The sequence below is a fragment of the Bubalus bubalis genome, chromosome 13 (genome assembly GCF_019923935.1).
Source record: "Bubalus bubalis isolate 160015118507 breed Murrah chromosome 13, NDDB_SH_1, whole genome shotgun sequence".
NCBI lineage: Eukaryota > Metazoa > Chordata > Mammalia > Artiodactyla > Bovidae > Bubalus > Bubalus bubalis.
Genome location: NC_059169.1, coordinates 61241486 through 61266841, shown reverse-complemented (window position 1 = coordinate 61266841; position 25356 = coordinate 61241486). Strand labels below are relative to the sequence as shown.

General features: G+C 39.7%; 1 protein-coding gene across 3 annotated transcripts in view; it reads right to left on the bottom strand.

The window, feature by feature from the left end:
- Nucleotides 1-25356, bottom strand: part of PDS5B (PDS5 cohesin associated factor B) — a 182073-nt gene that overhangs the window by 113839 nt on the left and 42878 nt on the right. The gene's annotated exons all lie outside the window — the stretch shown is intronic.

The following is a 25356-nucleotide window of genomic DNA, read 5'->3' as shown; positions in this document are numbered from 1 at the left end:
AACCTAACAATTTTATCCAGCTAACTAGCATAACCATGATACTAACACCCAATGAGAAAAAGAGAAAGGGAAAAGAACCACCAACAGGTCTTTTCTGTTTATAAAGTTTTTAAATAAAATACTAGGGAAAAAAAAAATACTTAGAAACCAAATGTAGCTGCAGATAAAAAACTGCGTTTAATCCCAGAAATGCAAGGTTGAATTCACCATATTAACAGAATAAAAAAGAAAAAATCGTGATAATCTCAAAAAATTAGGAGACAATGTTTGAAGAAAATTCAACATCAATTTACAACTATAAAAGAAAATAAGGAAAAAAGTTCAACAAACTAAGAATTATATGAAAGATTTCTGAATCTGAGAAAGGTAAGATGCTACACACTACAGCATAAATCATGCTTATTGATGCTCTTCTGAAAATGTTTTACCTGTTTTCAGGACAAAAAAATACCTGCTGTCATCACTTGTTTAACCCTGTAATAGAGATGCTGCTGAGAACTCATGAAAACTTATAAAAAATTCAGTGACAGATTAATTATAAATCGGCATGAGGGATCTTATTGGACTAATAAAAATATTCTAAAATTGGACTATGGCGAGTTTCACATCTCAGGATATTTACTAAAAATTACTCAACTATACACTTGAAATAGGTCAATCTTATTAATTTTATGATCTATAAATTACATCTCAATAAAGTTGTTTAAATTTTTTACTTTCTGAGACTTTCATATCTATATGGAAAAAGATGACACTGTACCCATACAATACACCATACACAAAAGGAATTTCAGGTCGATTAATGAAATAAATATTGAGGCAACTGGAAAGGATTTTAAAATATAATGTAGGAAAACAACTTCACAACCTCAGGTTAGGAAAAGCCAAGAATCAAACCTACAGCCGTTTGTGTTCCTTCAACCAAAGAAGATATTCAGTGAACGCCTAGGATAAACCATTCTACAGGAAGGTAAATATAAACGTGATAGGATTCCCAGTTTTCCATAGAACCTGAAATATAAGAAAGTCTCTCTACCTTGCCTCAACAGAAGCAAAAGCTGTTCATCTTCCTTAACAACAGACACATGATTATGACCACAGACTATAGCTTAATAATGTAGACATGGTTCCATCTGTACAGTCAAAACTTTATCAAGAACCTATTATTTGCATGACATTCTAGAGTGGCTATAGGGCCACATGAGTTAAGATAGGTCTCAAAATTGACAAAGGAAATAGACATCACCCCTAAATGATTAAATCACAATAAATCCTAAAGTTATCAACAGAAATAACAAACAACGAGCCTGGAAAAATAGAAGATTGAAAGAAATCGAAAACAGATGGGGGTGAAGTGTTAGCAACATACAGAACAAAAGGACAGAGAAAAGAATCTGAATAAATCCCAGAGAACAAAGTTCAGAATTTGTTACTGGTCTAAAGCCATGACTAAAGGAAAAAGTGGAAGGAAGTAAAAGGGAGCGAAGAAGGAAAGGTAGAGCAACAAAGCAGCAGGTCTCTCAGTTTGCACTTCAGCTTCATAAGCAATGGTTTGTGAGCAGAGGTTTGAAATACTTATGTGAGTATACACATGGGCTGTTTCCTCAAAGTAAAGATAAATTCACTGGCCCCTCTCTATAAACAAACTCCATGTACCTTGAATTCTCAAGATTATATTTAAACTTCTCCCAACCTCCTTAGGCCGAGCTTGGCTCTTTCCCCTACAGCTTGGAAAACTGTGAACATATCATAATAGGCATTTAATCACATATTTAATAAATTCATTTGTCTGTTTCCCCTACTTGACTATAAGCTCCTTAAAAAAATTTGTTGTTCAGTCACTAAGTCATGTCTGACTCCTTGTGACCCCGTGAACTGCAACATGCCAGGCTTCCCTGCCCTTCACTATCTCCAGGAGTTTGCTCAAAGTCACGTCCATTGAGTCAGTGATGCCATCCAACCATCTCATCCTCTGTCACCCCTTTCTCCTCCTGCTTTCAATCTTTCCCAGCATAAGGGTCTGTTCCAATGAGTCAGCTCTTTGCATCAGGTGGCCAAAATATTGGCGCTTCAGTATCAGTCCTTCCAATCAATATTCAGGGTTGATGTCCTTTAGAACAAGGACAGTATGTATCATTTTAGGCATTCTTAGAACAAAGTAGGTGCTCAAGAAATACTTGCTGAATCAATGACCAGAACTATTTTAAGAGACGGTGGCTCCAATAGGAAGTACAGGCTAGGCAGATGAGAATTCAAATACAGTAAGAACAGGAAACTGCTACAAAATTCCAATAAGAACTAATAAGGAACAGACTGCAGGGAAAGACTAAGAATAAGAAAACTGATGCAAAGACTATGAATGCTTACTTGCGAGAAGTAGAAGATGATTACAAGATTCAAGAAAGTCAACCATTTAAATATCTACTGAGAACTTACTTGGTGTGACAGCGGTTCTCTCGGCACTAAGGATACAATGGTGAGCAGAACACATAAAATAACTGCCCTCATCATAACAGAGACAGGGAAAAACCAGTGAGAAGTCAAGTCTTTGGAAAAATTAAGTTTGGAATACAAGGCAACTAAAGATATTAAGCTGAAGTTCTAGAGAAAAGTCAATGAAAGAAAATACTTTAGCACCACATATAGCTTACGCTTTGGGGGCTTACAGAATCAATAAAGAAAATGTGTAGGGTGAGCTGAAATACAGAGACTAAACTCTAAGAAATATCTGTGCTGATGTGGCGGGTTGGGGGGGGGGGCAGTCAGGAAAGAAAACAGAAGAGGGTCAGAAAAGAGAGAAAAATACTGCTTTTTAACTAGAAAAAAAAAAAGTTTGAAGATAGAGAGATGGTATATAGTGTTAGTGACTTTGGAAATACACATCACTCTTTCAAGATAACCTCAGGCTCTTGGACTTGGTAAACTGATCTCTTTATGTACTTCCCAGACAACAACAGGAACAAACACCAAATAATAATGTAAGAGAAAAAAGATGAAAAAAAAAAAAAAGAGAGAGAGAGAGAAAAAAGGTGGAAAGGAGAAAGAGTGAAGAAGGAGAGCAATGCAGAAGATGAAAGGAAGATTACAGTAAAGAAACAGGCTATTCAACTGTTACGGGAAGTCAAAGGGGAAAGATATATTGACACACAGCTGCTCCTCTGAAATAGTGTCAAAGAAATTATTTGACATTCATTTTGTGTTGAATTTCAATAGTAGACATTATGATAGAGCAAATGAACTAAAAATAAGAAAGTAGTAACTTAAATAATTTATATAAAAACAGACCTGTGTCAGAGTCCATTTATACATTGTATATAAATGTATTATAGAGTACATATGTATATGGACTCCCCAAGGGGCTCAGTAGTAAAGAATCTGCCTGCCAATGCAAGAGATGCAGGTTTGATCTCTGGGCTGGGAAGATCCCCTGGAGGAGGGCATGGCAACCCACTCCAGTATTCTTGCCTGAAAAATCCCATGGACAGAGGAGCCTGGCAGGCTACACAGTCCATTGGGCTGCAAAGAGTTGGGCACAACTGAGGGACTTAAACACCTCACACATATATGTATATATTAATTTCAAATACCATTATATACATGTCATTATAAAACCTACAGTTTTGTATACAGAATGAACAATGAAACGCAAATTATTCTAATACTAAAGAGTTTATACAACCACTGAGTAAGTTCTATACAGTCAGCAAAAACAAGACCAGGAGCTGACTATGGCTCAGATCATGAACTCCTTATTGCCAAATTCAGACTTAAATTGAAGAAAGTAGGGAAAACCACTAGACCATACAATTATGACCTAAATCAAATCCCTTATGATTATACAGTGGAAGTGAGAAATAGATTTAAGGGACTAGAACTGATAGAGTGCCTGATGAACTATGGAATGAGGTTCATGACATTGTACTGGAGACAGGGATCAAGACCATCCCCGTGGAAAAGAAATGCAAAAAAGCAAAATGGCTGTCTGGGGAGCCTTACAAATAGCTGTGAAAAGAAGAGAAGCGAAAAGCAAAGGAGCAAAGGAAAGATATAAGCATCTGAATGCAGAGTTCCAAAGAATAGCAAGAAGAGATAAGAAAGCCTTCTTCAGCGATCAATGCAAAGAAATAGAGGAAAACAACAGAATGGGAAAGACTAGAGATCTCTTAAAGAAAATTAGAGATACCAAGGGAACATTTCATGCAAAGATGGGCTCGATAAAGGACAGAAATGGTATGGACCTAACAGAAGCAGAAGATATTAAGAAGAGATGGCAAGAATACACAGAAGAACTGTACAAAAAAGATCTTCACAACCCAGATAATCACGATGGTGTGATCACTGACCTAGAGCCAGACATCCTGGAATGTGAAGTCAAGTGGGCCTTAGAAAGCATCACTACGAACAAAGCTAGTGGAGGTGATGGAATTCCAGTTGAGCTATTTCAAATCCTGAAAGATGATGCTGTGAAACTGCTGCACTCAATATGCAAGCAAATTTGGAAAACTCAGCAGTGGCCACAGGACTGGAAAAGGTCCGTTTTCATTCCAATCCCAAAGAAAGGCAATGCCAAAGAAGGCTCAAACTACTGCACAATTGCACTCATCTCACACGCTAGTAAGGTAATGCTCAAAATTCTCCAAGCCAGGCTTCAGCAATACGTGAACCATGAACTTCCTGATGTTCAAGCTGGTTTTAGAAAAGACAGAGGAACCAGAGATCAAATTGCCAACATCCGCTGGATCATGGAAAAAGCAAGAGAGTTCCAGAAAAACATCTATTTCTGCTTTATTGACTATGCCAAAGCCTTTGACTGTGTGGATCACAATAAACTGGGGAAAATTCTGAAAGAGATGGGAATACCAGACCACCTGATCTGCCTCTTGAGAAATATGTATGCAGGTCAGGAAGCAACAGTTAGAACTGGACATGGAACAACAGACTCGGTCCAAATAGGAAAGGAGTACGTCAAGGCTGTATATTGTCACCCTGCTTATTTAACTTCTATGCAGAGTACATCATGAGAAACGCTGGACTGGAAGAAGCACAAGCTGGAATCAAGATTGCCAGGAGAAATATCAATAACCTCAGATATGCAGATGACACCACCCTTATGGCAGAAAGTGAAGAGAAACTCAAAAGCCTCTTGATGAAAGTGAAAGTGGAGAGTGAAAAAGTTGGCTTAAAGCTCAACATTCAGAAAACGAAGATCATGGCATCCAGTCCCATCACTTCATGGGAAATGGATGGGGAAGCAATGGAAACAGTGTCAGACGTTATTTTTGTGGGCTCCAAAATCACTGTAGATGGTGACTGCAGCCATGAAATTAAAAGACGCTTACTCCTTGGAAGCAAAGTTATGACCAACCTAGACAGCATATTCAAAAGCAGAGACATTACTTTGCCAACAAAGGTTCGTCTAGTCAAGGCTATGGTTTTTCCTGTGGTAATGTATGGATGTGAGAATTGGACTGTGAAGAAGGCTGAGCGCCGAAGAATTGATGCTTTTGAACTGTGGTGTTGGAGAAGACTCTTGAGAGTCCCTTGGACTGCAAGGAGATCCAACCAGCCATCCTGAAGAAGATCAGCCCTGGGGATTTCTTTGGAAGGAATGATTTGGCCACCTCATGTGAAGAGTTGACTCACTGGAAAAGACTCTGATGCTGGGAGGGACTGGGGGCAGGAGGAGAAGGGGACGACAGAGGATGAGATGGCTGGATGGCATCACTGACTCGATGGACACGAGTCTGGGTGAACTCCGGGAGTTGGTGATGGACAGGGAGGCCTGGCATGCTGTGATTCATGGGGTCGCAAAGAGTCGGACATGACTGAGCGACTGAACTGAACTGAAGTTCTAAGAAAATGGTCATTAATTAAAAGAAACATATTGGTAATTTAAAAAATCATACTAACAATCCTAGAAAGGAAAAAAAAAAATCAATGAAATCATCATTCTACCCTAGATGTAAATAAATGTTCACAAGATGCAATAAAGACTGCAGTAAAAATATCAAAGTCCTTTCAATGAATGAGAAAAAAGAACACGGCATTCACTGGATTAAACCACAAGGGTGAGAGCAATAGCAATAGTCATTGGTAAACTGATCTGGGAAGAAATAAAAACAGGTATCTGACATTTTCGTAATAATTTTTCTCAAACATCCAGTATGTAGCAACAAGTTTATGAGAGTCACAGAAATCAAATCTAGTCACCACTAGAATCTCTACTTGCCCATGTTTATTACAAGTTGCTTTTCCTTCTGGGACTTTACTCCAGGTTTAAGGTGGAGTTGGAAAGAAAAGATTTTGTGAAGTCTGACAGCTGTAAAAGGTAGGCTTCCTACAACCGGTACCTCTTATAACCAGCAGATGGTGCCCTCCATAAATATCAATACAACCCTTCCAGTACATTGTCCGAGAGAGTAAGAAGGGTTTCTTCTTGGCCAGAGATAACTGAAAAAATAATAAGAGCGTGTTCTAAAAGAATAGAAGAAGCATACACTTTTTTTCCTCTCGCTAAATTAACACTTCTTCTGTATTTACTACATAGCGAGACAACTACAATTTAACTGAGGAGGTTGGAATCACATTTCCTATGGGTTTATTCAATTGTGTTTCCACTTTCCACAATAAATAAGATTATTAGTCAAAAAAAAAAAAAGAGGTAAAATAAATTACTTTATTCTCCTTTAAGTATATAACCTTAAGGCTACATTTACATATTTTCCAGCTACTAAAACAAAAAGTTTTTTTTCCATATAAATGCTACCACTAACCCAACCATTCAGACTGAATCATCTTTATTAATTCAAATTAAGTATATTTAATAGTTATTCCTATATGTTTTGGTACTACAAAGTAATAGTAAATGCTTCAGGAAGTCATTTTAGAAAGCAGACCCATTTTGTTCATATTTTTGGTAATGTTTATTTATAAATGATTAAACACACAGTCACTCTCTGCCTACATTCTTTTCAAGGACCATCATGGAAGCAGAATTAAAAGCCTGAGAACATCTCAACTAGCACCACTTTCTAACTAATAACAAAGTGTTCTGACAAATCCCTTTAAAGCAGTATTTTATTTTAATAATGATAATACCTATCATTTATTAAACGATTGGTATTACAGTCCATTGGGTCACAAGAGTTGGACACAACTAAGCAACTAAACAACAACAACAAAATTTCCTAGTCAGTGGTCAACTCAATGTCCCATTCACTGAGGGGATAAGATTATGTAGTTTCTCTATTCACGTCAAACCTCAAGCACACATTCTTCTTAAAACTCCCACTCTCAGTAGACAGCCTCTACTTCCCTGAGAAAACAGAAGCTCTGTCACACAGAAACTTTCCCAGTCTCCCATTACTAAATCTGTTGTGGCTGGCCATAAATTTTGTTCGGGTTTTTCCATACAATCTTACAGAAAACCAGAATGAACTACTGGCCAACCCAATACTACAAGTGTACCAAGTCCCTCCTTCCCTTCTGTTAAGGGAAGTATGTAACCGTTCTCTTCAAGTCAAAAACGAATCCCTTCACAAGTGCACAGAAGCCCATCCTCTACAGGTTTCTCAGAGACTTTCACTTTATCCGTTCTCTTTTCTTGCTCAGCATCTGTATCCCGTGTCTACTAGATCCCTTCCCTCAGCGTTCAGCATAAGCACTCTGTTCTTGTGCGGAGAGAAATTTGGGCAAGAAGGGAAAGGAAAGAAAGTACAACATGCCCGTTTACTTTCTACATGCCTCTAGCTACTGTCTTCTCTCTCAAACCACCTTCATAGCCAAGCTTTCCAAAAAGTAATCTGTACTTCCTCAGTTCCCATTTTCTCATCATACTAACCCAATCCTGCTTCCAGCATCCTCCAACACCAGCAATACTGCTTTTGCCATAATCACTGAGGCTGTCTTCAAAAATGACAACAGATTTTTCTCTTCCCTCTATCTACAGCCTTGCAATGTGATTTTGTGGCTCCTCTCATCAAGAAGACTGTTTTTCCAGCACTTGAATTTGAGATGGTCTTATGACTTTGGTCACTGGGACACTGGCAAGCTTAAAAAGTGCTTGTGTTTTGGAATTTATTGACTTGCATTCTTGAAACTCCTAAGAAGAGCACACGCATGGAAGTTATCCCACTGTAAACTGAGACATATACAGAGAGAGATCTCAGTTATACCAAGCATGACCATCATGAAGGAAGCCAGTCCCAGACAAACTTTTGGGTGATCACAGACACATACTTGTAGATGTATGAGCAAGCCCAGGTCAATCAGCTAAGGCTGACCCAGATCAGAAGATCTACCCAGTTAAGCCAAACTCAAGCTGCCAACCTGGAGAACTGCAAGAAATGTTGGGTGTTTAAAGCCATTAAGTTTTGGGGTGATTTGTTATACAGTAATAGATAACTAAAAGTCACAGCTGCCCTCCACGTTGCCAAATAAAACACTTTTCCAATCCTAATTTTATTGCTCTGAGCAGTATGACACAGTGGAGAGCAGACTCCTTTCTGAAACACTCCTTTCCTTTGATTTCTACTACATTTTACCTTTTCCTGATTTTTCTCCTATTACTAGTAACTGTCTCCTTTGTTTCCTTTTCTTCTATCCAACCTCTAAATATTAATTCACCAAGGCTTAATTCTATTTCCTCTGTTCACTTCTTGGTCTACATGTTTTTCTCCCAAGGCTTCTGCCCCAAGCTTTCTTAAAGCCACTCCAAAATACCCCACCAAGAGCTCTCTTCTGAACTCCAATCCACACATACCACTGCCAACCTAACATTTATATTTAGGTATTCTCAAAGGTATTCTCTTCCCCACCCCGGGAAGAGAACCTGGGTCTCCTGTATTGCAGGCAGATTTTGTACCAACTGAGCCATGAGGAAAGCCCTATTCTCAAAGGGATCTTGAATCTAAAAAAACTCAAAACCAAACAACAAACCAATTTCTTCCCCTTCCATAAAGCACTCTTCAATCTTCTCTCTGCATAGGGAGTCCTGGTGCATCCAGCGTTGCTCCCAGAAAACTGGGTATAACCTTTGACTATTCTCTTTCAACACTTAAAAGCAACTATCAAGTCCTGTAAATGCCATGTACAAAACATAAATGGAATTCAGCTTCATTTGTCCATTACTTCACTATAACCTAATCTTAGTCACCTCCAAATCATCCTTCATACAGCAGCCAGATGATCTTAATATGCCAATCTCTTAATATCTATTGCCTTAAACAGGTTCCCACTGACTTAAAAATAAGTTAAACATATAATAATGTGACCATTTTATCACTACACTCCAGTCATACTTCTATGCCATAAAGGCATCAAACCAAGATCCTTCTAAGTGTCTGCTCTTCTTTCTGCTTCCTCTTCTCTGTCTCATGGACACTTAACCAAATTTGCCCAAGCTCAGTTAAATCTCTACTACATGCTCTCACAGCACCCTTGCATGTTTCCCTCAAAAATGTAATCATAACTGTAAATATTTATCCTCCAATGTCTGTTTACCCTTCTAAAGTATAAACTGTAACAGAAAAAGTATCCTATGTTGTTCACTGGTGCATATCTAATGCTAACACGAAGGGTAAAAAGAGCACAACAAATATTGTCTTTATTCCAAATACTAGTAATAATAAGATGAATTCTATATTATGCCCACTTTAAAAGTGAGGAAACTGAAGATCAGAGATGAACCATGCTGAAGGTATTCAGCAACTAAACTGGGAATAAGCCATATGTGATTTTCAATGCTTATTCCCTTAACCTAATTAATTTCCAATCTTTGGAGCACACTGAATCCCCTAATACTCATGACCACAGTTCAAGAGCATCAATTCTTCATCACTCAGCTTTCTTTATAATCCAACTCTCACATCCATACATGACTACTGGAAAAACCATAGCTTTGACTAGACAGACCTTTGTCAGCAAAGTAACATCTCTGCTTTTTAATATGCTGTGTAGGTTAGCCATAGCTCTTCTTCCAAGGAGCAAGTGTCTTTTAAATTCATGGCTGCAGTTACCATCTGAAGTGACTGTGGAGCCCAAGAAAATAAAGTCTCTCACTGTTTCCATTGTTCCCCCATCTATTTGCCATGAAGTGATGGGACAAGATGCCATGATCTTAGTTTTTTGAATGTTGAGTTTTAAGCCAATGTTTTCACTCTCCTCATTCACTTTCATCAAGAGGCTCTTTAGTTCTTCTTCGCTTTCAGCCAGAAGGGTAGTGTCATCTGCATGTCTGAGGTTACTGATTTTTCTCTGGCAATCGTGATTCCAGCTTGTGCTTCATCCAGCCCGGTATTTCACATGATGTACCCTGCATATAAGTTAAATCAACAGGGTGACAATATACAGCCTTGATGTACTCCTTTCTGAATTTGGAACCAGTCCATCATTTCATGTCTGGTTGTAACAGTTGCTTCTCGACCTGCATACAGATTCCTCAGGAGGTACATAAGGTGGTCTGGTATTCCCATGTCTTTCAGAATTTTCCACAGTTTGTAGTGATTCACACAGTCAAAGGCTTTGGTGTACTCAATAAAGCAGATGTTTTTCTGGAACTCTTGCTTTTTCTATGATCCAGTGAGTGTTGGCAATTTGATCTCTGGTTCCCCTGCCTTTTCTAAATCCAGCCTGAATATCTGCAAGTTCTCAGTTCACATATTGCTGAAGTCTGACTTGGAGAATTTCGAGCATTACGTTACTAGCATGTGAGATGAGTGCAACAGTGCAGTAGTTTGAACATTCTTCGGCATTGCCTTTCTTAGGGATTGGAATGAAAACAGACCTTTCTCAGTCCTGTGGCCACTACTGAGTTTTCCAAATATGCTGGCATACTGAGTGCAGCACTTCAACAGCATCATCTTTTAGGATGTGAAATAGCTCACCTGGAATTCCATCGCCTGCACTAGCTTCCACCAGCACCACTGGCAGTGGTGCTGCCTAAGGTCACTTGACTCTGCATTCCAGGATGTCTGGCTCTAGGTGAGTAATCACACCACCCTAAGTATCTGGGTCATTAAGACCTTTTTTGTATAGTTCTTCTGTGTATTCTTGCCACCGCTTAATATCTTCTGCTTCTACTGCTGCTGCTGCTGCTGCTATGTCACTTCAGTCGTGTCCAACTCTGTGCGACCCCAGAGACGGCAGCCCACCAGGCTCCCCCGTCCCTGGGATTCTCCAGGCAAGAACACTGGAGTGGGTTGCCATTTCCCTCTCCAACGCATGAAAGTGAAAAGTGAAAGTGAAGTCGCTCAGTTGTGTCCGACTCCTAGCGACCCCATGGACTGCAGCCCACCAGGCTCCTCCGCCCATGGGATTTGCCAGGCAGAGTACTGGAGTGGGGTGCCACTGCCTTCTCCGTCTGCTTCTCCTAGGTCCATACTATTTCTGACCTTTATTGTGCCCATCTTTGCATGAAATGTTCCCTTGGTATTTCTGATTTTCTTGAAGAGATTTCTATCTACGTCTTTTCCATTCTATTGTTTTCTTCTATTTATTTACATTGATCACTGAGGAAGGCTTTCTTATCTCTCCTTGCTATTCTTTGCAACTCTGCATTCAGATAGATATATCTTTTCTTTTCTCCTTTGCCTTTAGCTTCTCTTCTTTTCTTAGCTATTTGTAAGACCTCCTCAGACAGCCATTTTGTCTTTTTGCATTTCTTTTCCTTAGGGACCGTCTTGATCACTGCCTCCTGCACAATGTCACGAACCTCCATACATTCTGACAGAATGCGGTCCACTGGAGAAGAGAATGGCAAACCACTCAGTATTCTTGCCTTGAGAACCCCATGAACAGTATGAAAAGGCAAAAAGATAGGACACTGAAAGATGAACTCCCCAGGTTGGAAGGTGCCCAATATGCTACTAGAGAAGAGTGGAGAAATTAACTCCAGAAAGAATGAAGAGACGGAACCAAAGTGAAAACAATGCCCAGTTGTGGATGTGACTGGTGATGGAAGTGAAGTCCAATGCTGTAAAGAACAATATTGCATAGGAACCTGGAATGTTAGGTCCATGAATCAAGGTAAATTGGAAGTAGTCAACCAGGAGATGGCAAGAGTGAACACTGGCATTTTAGGAATCAGTGAACTAAAATGGACCATCATGGGTGAATTTAATTCAGATGACCATTATATCTACTACTGTGGGCAAGAATCCCTTAGAGAAATGGAGTGACCATCACAGTCAACAAGAGTCTGAAATGCAGTACTTGGGTGCAGTCTCAAACATGACAGCATGATCTCTGTTCGTTTCCAAGGCAAACCATTCAATATCACAGTAATCCAAGTGTATGCCTCAATCACTAATGCCGAAGACGCTAAACTTGAAAGGTTCTGTGATGACCTAACAAGACTTTCTAGAACTAACACCAAAAAAAGATGTCCTTTTCATTATAGGGAAATGGAATGCAAAAGTAGGAAGTCAACAGATACCTGGAATAACAGGCAAGTTTGGCCCTGGAGTATAACATGAAGCAGGGCAAAGGCTAATAGAGTTTTGCCAAGAGAACGCACTGGTCATAGCAAACACCCTCTTCCAACAACACAAGAGATGACTCTACACATGGATATCACCAGATGGTCAACACTGAAATCAGACTGATTATATTATTTGTAGCCAAAGATGGAGAAACTCTATAGTCAGCAAAAACAAGACTGGGAGCTAACTGTAGCTCAGATCATGAACCCCTTATTGCCAGATTCAGATTTAAGTTGAAGAAAGTAGGGAAAACCACTGGACCATTCAGGTATGACCTAAATCAAATCCCTTATGATTATACAGTGGGAGTGACAAATAGATCCAGGGGATTAGATGTGATAGAGCAGTTGGCTAGGGGTGAGAAATAAGTGACTACAAAGGGACACGAGTGATGTTTGGAGGGCAATGACTAAAAATCATTAACTTGTACACAAAATCAATGTTTTAAAAGAAAGACAAATGAAGGAACCATCCATTCTATCAGAAACAGCAGGGAAAGCGGTCAGCCACACATCACAGGGAGTTGGAATTTAAGCCGTGGCAGACAACAAGGTGGCTAAGGGAGGACTCAGGGCAGAGGAAACATGGAGCAATGAGCAGAAGCACAAAGACATGCTGAGTGTGAGAAAAGACAAGTCCGGGCATCTGTGACAAGATATGTGTGTTTCCAAAACTAAAATATAAATCAATGGAACAGGATAAGCCCACACACCTATGGTCAATTAATCTATGATAAAGCTTTGAGGCAAGACCACACAATGTTGTAAAGACGGTCTCTTCAACAAATGGTGCTGGGAAAACTGGACAGCCACAGGTTAAAAAAAAAATGAAAGTAGATCATTTCTTAACCCTGTACATAAAAATAAGCTCAAAATGTATTAAAGACCTAAATGTGAGACCGGACACTGTAAAACTCCTAAAGGACAACATTGGCAGAACACTCTCTAACATGGGCTCCCCTGATAGCTCAGTTGGTAAAGAATCCGCCTGCAATGCAGGAGACCCCGGTTCAATTCCTGGGTCGGGAAGATCCACTGGAAAAGGGACAGGCTACCCACTCCAGATTTATGTTATTTCTCTAACATAAATCACAGCAATGTCTTTTTCAATAAGTCTTCCAGAATAATGGAAATAAAAGCAAAAATAAACAAATGGGACATACTTAAACTCATAAGTTTTTGCACAGGAAAGGCAACAATAAGCAAAATGAAGTCAACCCACAGACTAGGAGAAAATATTTGCAAATGATGTGACCATAAAGGATCAGTCCCAGAAATTTACAACCAGCTTATGACACTTGATAGCATCAAAACAAACAACCCATTCAAAAAGTGGGCAGAAGACCTGAACAGACATTTCTCCAAAGAGGACATACAGATGGCCAACAGGCAGGCACATGAAAAGATGTTCAACATCACTATATTAGAGAAATGCAAATCAAAACCACAATGAGCTATCACCTCACATCAATCAAAATGGCCTTCATTAAAAAATTCACAAACAACAAATGCTGGAGAGGGTGTGGAGAGAAGAGAACCCTTCTGCACTGTTGGTGGGAATGTAAACTGGTACAGTCGCTATGGAGAACAGGATGGAGGGGTTCCTTAAATAACTAAAAATAGAGCTACATACGATGCTGCACGGAGAAGGCAATGGCACCCCACTCCAGTACCCTTGCCTGGAAAATCCCATGGACGGAGGAGCCTGGTAGGCTGCAGTCCATGGGGTCGCTAAGAGTCGGACATGACTGAGTGACTTCACTTTCACTTTCATGCGTTGGAGAGGGAAATGGCAACCCACTCCAGTGTTCTTGCCTGGAGAATCCCAGGAACGGGGGAGCCTGGTGCGCTGCCGTCTCTGGGGTCGCACAGAGTCGGACACGACTGAAGTGACTTAGCAGCAGCAGCAGCATGATGCTGCAATCCCACTCCTGGGCATATACCCAGAGAAAAACATGATCTGAAAGGATGCACGCACCCCAATTTCACTGAAGCGTGGTTTACAACAGCCAAGACATGGAAGCAACCTAAATGTCCACTGACAGACGAATGTATAAAGATGTGGTACATATATTCAATGGAATATTACTCGGCCATTTACAAAAGGGAAATAATGCCATTTGCAGCAACATGGATGCAGAGTGTCATACTGAGTGAAGTAAGACAGAAATATCATATGACATCCCTTATATGTGGAAGCTAAAAAGAAATGATCCAAATGGACTTACAAAACAGAGACTCACAGACTTAGAAAACAAACAAGAGTTGTCAAGGGGAAGGGATAGTGAGAGACTTTGGGAAGGTCATGCTCACTGTTATATTTAAAATGGGTAGCCAACAAAGACCTATTGTACAGCACATGGAACTCTGTTTATGTGCCAGCCTAAATGGGAGGGGAATCTGGGGGAGAATGGATACATGTATATGTATAGTTAAGTCCCTTTGCTGTTCAGCAAAAACTGCCACAACACTGTTGATTGGCTATACCCCAATACAAAATAAAAAGTTTAAAGTTACCAAAAAAAAAAAAATTTAAAAAGTGTTTCCAGAAAAATCTCACATTCTGCAAAATTAACACTTAAAAATAACCATTCTAACAGAACATGAGCAAAACAACCACAATCGTAATAAAAGACAAGCACAGTGAGTATCCACTGGCAATTGTTACCAGCATCATAATCAAATTTCTCAGCCTTAAATCTCAGAGCTCAGGTTTCCCTTTCAAATGCAGGCTCCTTAAGGCACTTACTTCTAACAGGAAACACTGTGGCAGAATTAAAAATGTAATCCAGTGACAGTCTTCAATTTTTTGTTAAAAGTAGAGAAAACAGCCTCACAGATATTTTGCCTACATTCGCAGCTGTGCCAGAAGCTTAACAGAAATGATCAGAGATTCTTGATACTATTAATAAATCTTCTGCTTATAATAAACAGGCAATTTCTCACCTGATTTTGAGCTTTCTCCCTTTTGCACTGCATCTACAGATCACTCACAGAACATATTTTCCTTCAGAGCACAATAAATCTAAACAATCTTTTTGTCTCACATCTAGATCTAATATGACTTCAAACATTAATACATGGTATTACATTTTAAGATTTTTTTTAATTTCACTGAGATATAATTAACATATAACATTATATTAGTTTCAGGTATGCAATATAATGATTCAACATATAGACACATTACAAAATGATCACAATAAACCTAGTTAATATCCATCACCATACAAACTTTTTCTTGTGAAGAAAACGTCTAAGACCTACTCTCTTAGAAACTTTTCAAACTTACAGTAAGGTGTTAACTTCAGCCACCATGCTGTGCACCCCATGACTTATTTTTTAAGGAAGACGGTGCCTTTTGCTCTCCCATCCATTTCATCCACCTTCCCCTTCCCAGCTCTGGCAACTATAAATCTGTTTCTTGAATCTATCAGTTTAAGTTCTGACTTGATTTCAGATTCCATTAACAGATATAAGTGAGTTTACACAATATGTCTTCCTCTGACTTATCCATCCATGTTGTTGCAATGTGAGAATTTCCCTTTTTTACGGCTGGATAATATTTCAGTGTCTGTGCATGTGTCTCACATTTTCTTTAGTCATTCATCCATCAGTGGACATGATGCTTCTGTATCTTGTCTATTGTAAATAATGCTGCAAGGGATGTGGGAGTGCATGTATCTTCTCAAGTCAGTGTTTTCATTTTCTTGGGATAAATATCTAAAAGTGGAAATGCTGATCATAGGTCAGTTCAATTTTTAATTTTCTGAGGAACCTCCAAACTGGCTGCACCGATATATATTCCCATCAGCAGCGTGTAAGAGGTGCTTTTTTCCTACATCTTCACCAACATTTCTTGTCTTTCTGATAATAGTCATTCTAACAAGTGTGATCTGATCTCACTGTGATTTTGATATGCACTGAGGATTTTCAGCTCTTATCTTCAAACAATGTTAAAATAGTATCTTTGGAAGAAAGACTGCCCTTGAATGCTTCCAAACATTGATGTGCTAGAAAATAGACATTTATGACCAATGATACTTCCACATTACACTTAAATCATTCCTCCACTTACCACAGAGCTAATTATGCTACAGAAACATGTGGGAGAGCAGAGCAGGGTTAACAGTAATTTATCTGGAATGTGCATGTGCCTACGTGCACGTACAGGTGAGGAAGATTATAAAAGAAATTGAGACCAGTTAATCTCAGGCTTTCCTATATCCCTGATAAGGAGTTTGGTCTTCGTCACATAAGGTGGTTATCGTTTTTCTTTGTTCTCTAAAGAACACAAAGAGCAATCACATTTGTATTTTAGAATTCCCAAAAACAAGAGACACACCAACTGGAACATAAGAAGACTACTGGAATATATGAGAGGTTCATAGACATAGCAGGAAGACAACGAAACATCCAAAGAAGGGATATAATAGAAAATAAGAGAGAAGTACGATTTAATGGAAGAAAATGATTAAGACAACAGCAGGCAAACTTTACCCCAGAAAAGAATAGAAATTATCCTGACCCTTTCTCAGACCAAGACAGGGATGGTCATTTATCTCCATGGCATCCCTGTGACTTCCCCTAAAGCTCTCCACACCTAGAGAACTCAGAATGAAAACAAAATCTGTTTACAAAGAGTTGCTGTGTTCAGTAAGGTGCTCAGTGTAAGAAAAATCAACAATGTCAACTCAGAGAGACCTATACTTTCAATTCAAAACTCAATATATCCTGCATAAAGCTACATCTACATCTCTTTAGACTACAATAAAATGGGCATAAATGTATCATTTATACTGATATTTAAGGGCCATACCACAACGTATGCAGAATAAAGTATAATTATTAATTCTACTTAAAGTGTTAATCGCTCAGTCGTGTCCGACTCTTTCGTGACCCCATGGTCTGTCGCCTGCCTAACTCCTCTGTCTGTGAGAGTTCCTAGGCAAGAATACTTGAGTGGGTTCCCATGCCCTTCTCCAGGGGATGTTCCTGACCTAGAGATCGAACCTGGGTCTCCCGCATTGCAGGCAGATTCTTTACCAACCTAGCCATCAGGGAAGCCCCTACATCATTAAAAGTAATAGAATATTCACAATGACAATCAATAAATTTGCTTCAAAAGTTAAGCACTTATTGTATTCTAAACTTTTCAGAGAGTAAATTTTATGTTCTGCTCTTACCATGATGAAGCTTAAAGAAAAAAGTTAAGTTAAAAACCTTGTAGATGAACCATAATGAATAAACTGGGCAATGTTGGGGGAAACTGGAAGATAACTGTGGATGTAAAGTGCACCAAAATGTTTAATAAACTGCTCAATAAATTTCTCCTAATGGGAAAACATAAAAAACTATCATAGTACATCAAGTATTTGAAAATATTCCTGACGACATTAATTTTGAAGATATGTACAAGTTTTTGAATCTAGTCTCATTATTAGTTTTCTGAGTGATTAGTTGAATTATGTCTAATAATTTCAAATTATTTATTTGCCCCTTTAGAATATTTTGCAACTGCATCATCCTAACTGGGAAGCTGCTTCTTACTTCACAGGAGAATTTAAAAGATTTTTCTATGGTTAATAGACATAATTGCCAATCATCTACCATATATTCTTCCTGACTAAAATCAACCCAACTTTTTTCTATCAGTGATGTCCAAACAAAGATGCTGCATTTTGTTTTGTGCTTCTTTTATTTTCCTAAAACAGCTTTACTGAGATATAATTCACATACCATTCAATTCACTCTCCATTTAAACACATTTTGTTTTTTCATTCATCTGTTGATGGACATTTGGGTTTGTTTCCACTGGTAGCTACTGTGAATAATACTGCTATGAACATCCAAGTACAAATATCTCTTCAAGACCCTGGTTTCAATGCTTTATGGTATATACTTAGGATTTTATGGATTCTTTCCAATCCACAGATTCTAGAGAAATGTGTGTTCATGTCCTTTCCCCAATTTTTAAGTTGCTGTTCTTTTATTGTGGAGCTCCAAGAGTCCTTTAAACATTCTGGATATCAGACATCCCGAAAATCTGGAAGCCCGAGTCAGATACGATTTGCAAGTTTTTTCCTCCCATTATGTAGGCTGTCTTTCACTTTCTTGATAATGTCCTTTGAGGCACAAAAGTTTCTAAGTTTTATGTGGTGAAACCAATCCATTTTTTTCTTTTATTGCTCATGATGCTATTATCATATCTAAAAATCTAATATCAAACCTCCGAAGTCATGAAATGTGACTCCTGTATTTTCCTCTAAGCATTTATGGTTTTAGTTGTTTAGGTCATTGGTCCACTCTGAGTTGATTTTTATGTATTGTTTGAGATGGAATCCAACTTCACTCTTTTCCATGCAGAAATCCACCTAGCTACTCCAGTATCATCTGTTGAAGACTACCCTTTTTTTGTTTATTTGGTGCTTTTTTTTTTAATTGAAGTATAATTGACTAACAAGGCTATGTTAGTTTCAGGTGTACAGAAAGTGATTCAGATATACATACTTATGTGTATGTTCTAAGTCGCTTCAGTTGTGTTCAACTCTTTGCAATCCTAAGGACTGTAACACGAATTAAGACTCCTCTGTCCATGGGATTCTCCAGGTAAGAAAGAGTACTGGAATGCATTGCCATGACTTCCTCCAGGGGATTGCTGACCCAGAACCGTCTCTTATGGCTCCTGAATTGGCAGGCAGGTTCTTTACCACCAGCACCACCTAGGAAGCTCATGTATATGAATAGACACACATATATACTTTTTCAGATTCTTTCCCATTATAGATAATTACAACATACCAAATACAGTTCCCTGTGCTATACTGCAGGTTCCTATTGCTTATGTGATACATAGTATATTTATATTTATAAATTCTAAGCTCCAAATGTATCCCCTCTCCCTTGTAGTTTCCCCTTTGTTGTTCAGTTTCTCAGCTGTGTATGACTCTTTGTGACCCCATGAACTACAGCATGCCAGGCTTCCCTGTTCTTCACTATCTCCTGGAGTTTGCTCAAATTCATGTCCACTGAGTTGGTGATGGTATCCAATCATCTTGTCCCCTGCTGCCCCATCCTCCCCTAGCCCTCAATCTCTCCCAGCATTAGGGTCTTTTCTAATGCGTCAACTCTTTGCATCAGGCGGCCAAAGTACTGAAGCTTCAACTTCAGCATCAGTTCTTCCAGTGAACATTCAGGGTTGATTTCCTTTAGAATTGACTGGTTCGATCTTCTTACAGTCCAAAGAACTCTCAAGAGTCTTATCCAACATCACAATTCAAAAGCATCAATTCTTCAGCATTCAGCCTTCTTTATGGTCCAACTCTCACATCCATCAGATCAGATCAGATCAGATCAGTCGCTCAGTCGTGTCTGACTCTTTGTGACCCCATGAATTGCAGCACGCCAGGCCTCCCTGTCCATCACCAACTCCCGGAGTTCACTCAAGACTCACGTCCATCGAGTCAGTGATGCCATCCAGCCATCTCATCCTCTGTCGTCCTCTTCTCCTCCTGCCCCCAATCCCTCCCAGCATCAGTCTTTTCCAATGAGTCAACTCTTCGCATGAGGTGGCCAAAGTACTGGAGTTTCAGCTTTAGCATCATTCCTTCCAAAGAAATCCCAGGGCTGATCTCCTTCAGAATGACTAGTTGGATCTCCTTGCAGTCCAAGGGACTCTCAAGAGTCTTCTCCAACACCACAGTTCAAAGGCATCAATTCTTCAGCACTCAGCCTTCTTCACAGTCCAACTCTCACATCCACACATGACCACAGGAAAAACCATAGCCTTGACTAGACAAACCTTTGTTGGCAAAGTAATGTCTCTGCTTTTGAATATGCTATCTAGGTTGGTCATAACTTTCCTTCCAAGGAGTAAGCGTCTTTTAATTTCATGGCTGCAGCCTAGAAAAATAAAGTCTGACACTGTTTCCACTGTTTCCCCGTCTATTTCCCATGAAGTGGTGGGACCAGATGCCATGATCTTCATTTTCTGAATGTTGAGCTTTAAGCCAACTTTTTCACTCTCCACTTTCACTTTCATCAAGAGGCTTTTGAGTTCCTCTTCACTTTCTGCCATAAGGGTGGTGTCATCTGCATATCTGAGGTTATTGATATTTCTCCCAGCGATCTTGATTCCAGCTTGTTTTTCTTCCAGTCCAGCGTTTCTCATGATGTACTCTGCATAGAAGTTAAATAAACAGGGTGACAATATACAGCCTTGACGAACTCCTTTTCCTCTTTGGAACCAGTCTGTTGTTCCATGTCCAGTTCTAACTGTTGCTTTCTGACCTGCATACAAATTTCTCAACAAGAGGCAGATCAGGTGGTCTGGTATTCCCATCTCTTTCAGAATTTTCCCCAGTTTATTGTGATCCACACAGTCAAAGGCTTTGGCATAGTCAATAAAGCAGAAATAGATGTTTTTCTGGAACTCTCTTGCTTTTTCCATGATCCAGCGGATGTTGGCAATTTGATCTCTGGTTCCTCTGCCTTTTCTAAAACCAGCTTGAACATCTGGAAGTTCACGGTTCATGTATTGCTGAAGCCTGGCTTGGAGAATTTTGAGCATTACTTTACTAGCGTGTGAGATGAGTGCAACTGTGCGGTAGTTTGAGCCTTCTTTGGCATTGCCTTTCTTTGGGATTGGAATGAAAACGGACCTTTTCCAGTCCTGTGGCCACTGCTGAGTTTTCCAAATTTGCTGGCGTATTGAGTGCGGCACTTTCACAGCATCATCTTGCAGGATTTGAAATAGCTCAACTGGAATTCCATCACCTCCACTAGCTTTGTTCGTAGTGGTGCTTTCTAAGGCCCACTTGACTTCACATTCCAGGATGTCTGGCTCTAGGTCAGTGATCACACCATCGTGATTATCTGGGTCGTGAAGATCTTTTTTGTACAGTTCTTCTGTGTATTCTTGCCATCTCTTCTTAATATCTTCTGCTTCTGTTAGGTCCATACCATTTCTGTTCTTTATCAAGCCCATCTTTGCATGAAATGTTTCTTTGGTATCTCTGATTTTCTTGAAAAGATCCCTAGTCTTTCCCATTCTGTTGTTTTCCTCTATTTCTTTGCATTGATCGCTGAAGAAGGCTTTCTTACCCCTTCTTGCTATTCTTTGGAACTCTGCATTCAGATGTTTATATCTTTCCTTTTCTCCTTTGCTTTTCACTTCTCACATCCATACATTACTGGAAAAACCACAGCTTTGACTACATGGACCTATGTCAGCAAAAGATGACTCTGCTTTTTAATATACTGTCCAGGTTTGTTATAGCTTTTCTTCCAAGGAGCAAGCATCTTTTAATTTCATGGCTGCAGTAAACATCCTCAGTGATTTGGGAGTCCAAGAATATAAAATTTGTCACTGTTTCCATTTTTTCCCCCATCTACTTACCATGAAGTGATGGAATCAGATGCCGTGATCTTAGTTTTTTAAATGCTGAGTTTTAAGCCAGCTTTTTGACTCTCCTTTTTCACCCTCATCAAGAGGCTCTTTAGTTCCTCTTCACTTTCTGCCATTAGGGTAGTATCATCTGTGTATCTGAGGCAGTTGATATTTCTCCCGGCAATCTTGATTTCAGTTTGTGATTGATCCAACTCAGCATTTCGCATAATATATTCTGCATATAAGTTAAAAAGCAGAGTCACAATATACAGCTTTAATGTACTCCTTTTCCCATTTTGAACCAATCAGTTGTTCCATGTCCAGTTCTAACTGTTGCTTCCTGACCTGCATACAGGTTTCTCAGGAGACAGGTAAGGTGGCCTGGTATTCCCATCTCTTTAAGAACTTTCCACAGTTTATTGTGATCCACAGAGCCAAAGGCTTCATTGTAGTCAATGAAACAGACATTTTTCTGGAATTCCCTTGTTTTTTCTAAGATCCAATGGATGTCGGCAATTTGATCTCTGGTTCTTTTGCCTTTTCTAAATCTAGCTTGTTATCTGGAAATTCTTGGTTCACATACTGCTGAAGTCTAGCTTGAAGGATTTTGAGCATTACCTTGCTAGCATGTGAAATGAGTGCAATTGTGCAGTAGCTCATTCTTTGGCACTGAAATGAATATTGACTTTTTCCAGTCCTGTGGCCACTGCTGAAATTTCCAAATTTGCTGAAATATTGGGTGCAGCACTTTTACAGCATTATCTTTCAGGATTTGAAATAACTCAGCTGGAATTCCATCACCGCCACTAGCTTTGTTCATAGTAACGCTTTCCAGATGGCGCTAGTGGTCAAGAACCAGCCGGCCAAACAGGAGACGTAAGACATAAGAGCAATGTGTCTGGGTAAGATCCCCTGGAGGAGGGCAGGGCAAACCACTCCATATTCTTGCCTAGAGAATCCCATGGACAGAGGAGCCTGGCAGGCTACAGTCCATAGAGTTGCAAAGAGTTGGACGTGACTGAGGCGACTTAGCACGCATGTAACGCTTCCTAAGGCCTACCTGACTTCACACTCCAGGTCATCTGGCTCTAGGTGAGTGACCACACCATCATGGTTATTTGAATCATTAAGACCTTTTTATACAGTTCTTCTGTGTGTTCTTGCCATTCTCTGTGGCGAGTTCTGACAAAACATGGGTCACTGGAGAAGGGAATGGCAAACCACTCCAGTATTCTTGCCTCAAGAACTCCATGAACAGTATGAAAAGTTACTCAATTATTTACTTGAAAATTAATTTTTAATCTTTTTTTAAAAACATTTTCTCAGAAAATCAAATTTGCAACAGGAAGAATGTCAATACATAAAATGGTTTTATTACCTTTTACTTTGAAAGACACTTCTTTTCAATCCCCTGGCAAATAGACATTTTGTTCCACTACACAGGTTAAAAACTCACAGAAAATGAACTATATTTTTAAAATACCAATCAGAAATAAACTTTAAAATAAAGACTGTCTTCTGAGATGCGAGCAGACAGCCCAGTAGACTAGCCTGGTACAAATATCTATAGCTTATCCTACCAGGCTGGTTGATTTTCAGTCTTCTAAGTAGAAAGTAACTATCTGCTTAAATGCTATACAAATTGTAAAGTGCTACACCTATTGTTACCAAACTGTGCACCAAGACATCTCAGACCACCCTGGACTTCACAGCAAATTCACAGATATTGTTGGATATTTTTAATTATCAAGAACATAGCAACTGTTAACAGCTGTCAGACACCAAGTGAAGCACTAGCTCAAAGGAGTTCCATCTCAACATGGAATGATCGTTCTACACCCCTTTTGATGGTTACCATGTGCAGAAGATATTAAGAAGAGATGGCAAGAATACACAGAAGAACTGTACAAAAAAGATCTTCACAACCCAGATAATCACGATGGTGTGATCACTCACCTAGAGCCAGACATCCTGGAATGTGAAGTCAAGTGGGCCTTAGAAAGCATCACTACGAACAAAGCTAGTGGAGGTGATGGAATTCCAGTTGAGCTATTTCAAATCCTGAAAGATGATGCTGTGAAAGTGCCGCACTCAATACGCCAGCAAATTTGGAAAACTCAGCAGTGGCCACAGGACTGGAAAAGGTCCGTTTTCATTCCAATCCCAAAGAAAGGCAATGCCAAAGAAGGCTCAAACTACCGCACAATTGCACTCATCTCACACGCTAGTAAAGTAATGCTCAAAATTCTCCAAGCCAGGCTTCAGCAATACGTGAACCATGAACTTCCTGATGTTCAAGCTGGTTTTAGAAAAGGCAGAGGAACCAGAGATCAAATTGCCAACATCCACTGGATCATGGAAAAAGCTAAATTTCTGCTTTATTGACTATGCCAAAGCCTTTGACTGTGTGGATCACAATAAACTGGGGAAAATTCTGAAAGAGATGGGAATACCAGACCACCTGATCTGCCTCTTGAGAAATATGTATGCAGGTCAGGAAGCAACAGTTAGAACTGGACATGGAACAACAGACTGGTTCCAAATAGGAAAAGGAGTACGTCAAGGCTGTATATTGTCACCCTGCTTATTTAACTTCTATGCAGAGTACATCATGAGAAACGCTGGACTGGAAGAAACACAAGCTGGAATCAAGATTGCTGGGAGAAATATCAATAACCTCAGATATGCAGATGACACCACCCTTATGGCAGAAAGTGAAGAGGAACTCAAAAGCCTCTTGATGAAAGTGAAAGTGGAGAGTGAAAAAGTTGGCTTAAAGCTCAACATTCAGAAAACGAAGATCATGGCATCCGGTCCCATCACTTCATGGGAAATAGATGGGGAAGCAGTGGAAACAGTGTCAGACTTTATTTTTCTGGGCTCCAAAATCACTGCAGATGGTGACTGCAGCCATGAAATTAAAAGACGCTTACTCCTTGGAAGGAAGGTTATGACCAACCTAGATAGCATACTCAAAAGCAGAGACATTACTTTGCCAACAAAAGTCCGTCTAGTCAAGGCTATGGTTTTTCCTGTGGTCATGTATGGATGTGAGAGTTGGACTGTGAAGAAGGCTGAGCGCTGAAGAATTGATGCTTTTGAACTGTGGTGTTGGAGAAGACTCTTGAGAGTCCCTTGGACTGCAAGGAGATCCAACCAGTCCATTCTGAAGGAGATCAGCCCTGGGATTTCTTTGGAAGGACTGACGCTAAGGCTGAGGCTTCAGTACTTTGGCCATCCCATGCGAAGAGTTGACTCAATGGAAAAGACTCTGATGCTGGGAGGGATTGGGGGCAGGAGGAGAAGAGGATGCCAGAGGATGAGATAGCTGGATGGCATTACTGACTCGATGGACGTGAGTCTGAGTGAACTCCGGGAGTTGGTGATGGACAGGGAGGCCTGGCGTGCTGTGATTCATGGGGTCGCGAAGAGTTGGACACGACTGAGCAACTGATTTGATCTGATCTGATCTGATGTATCTTTAAGAAAC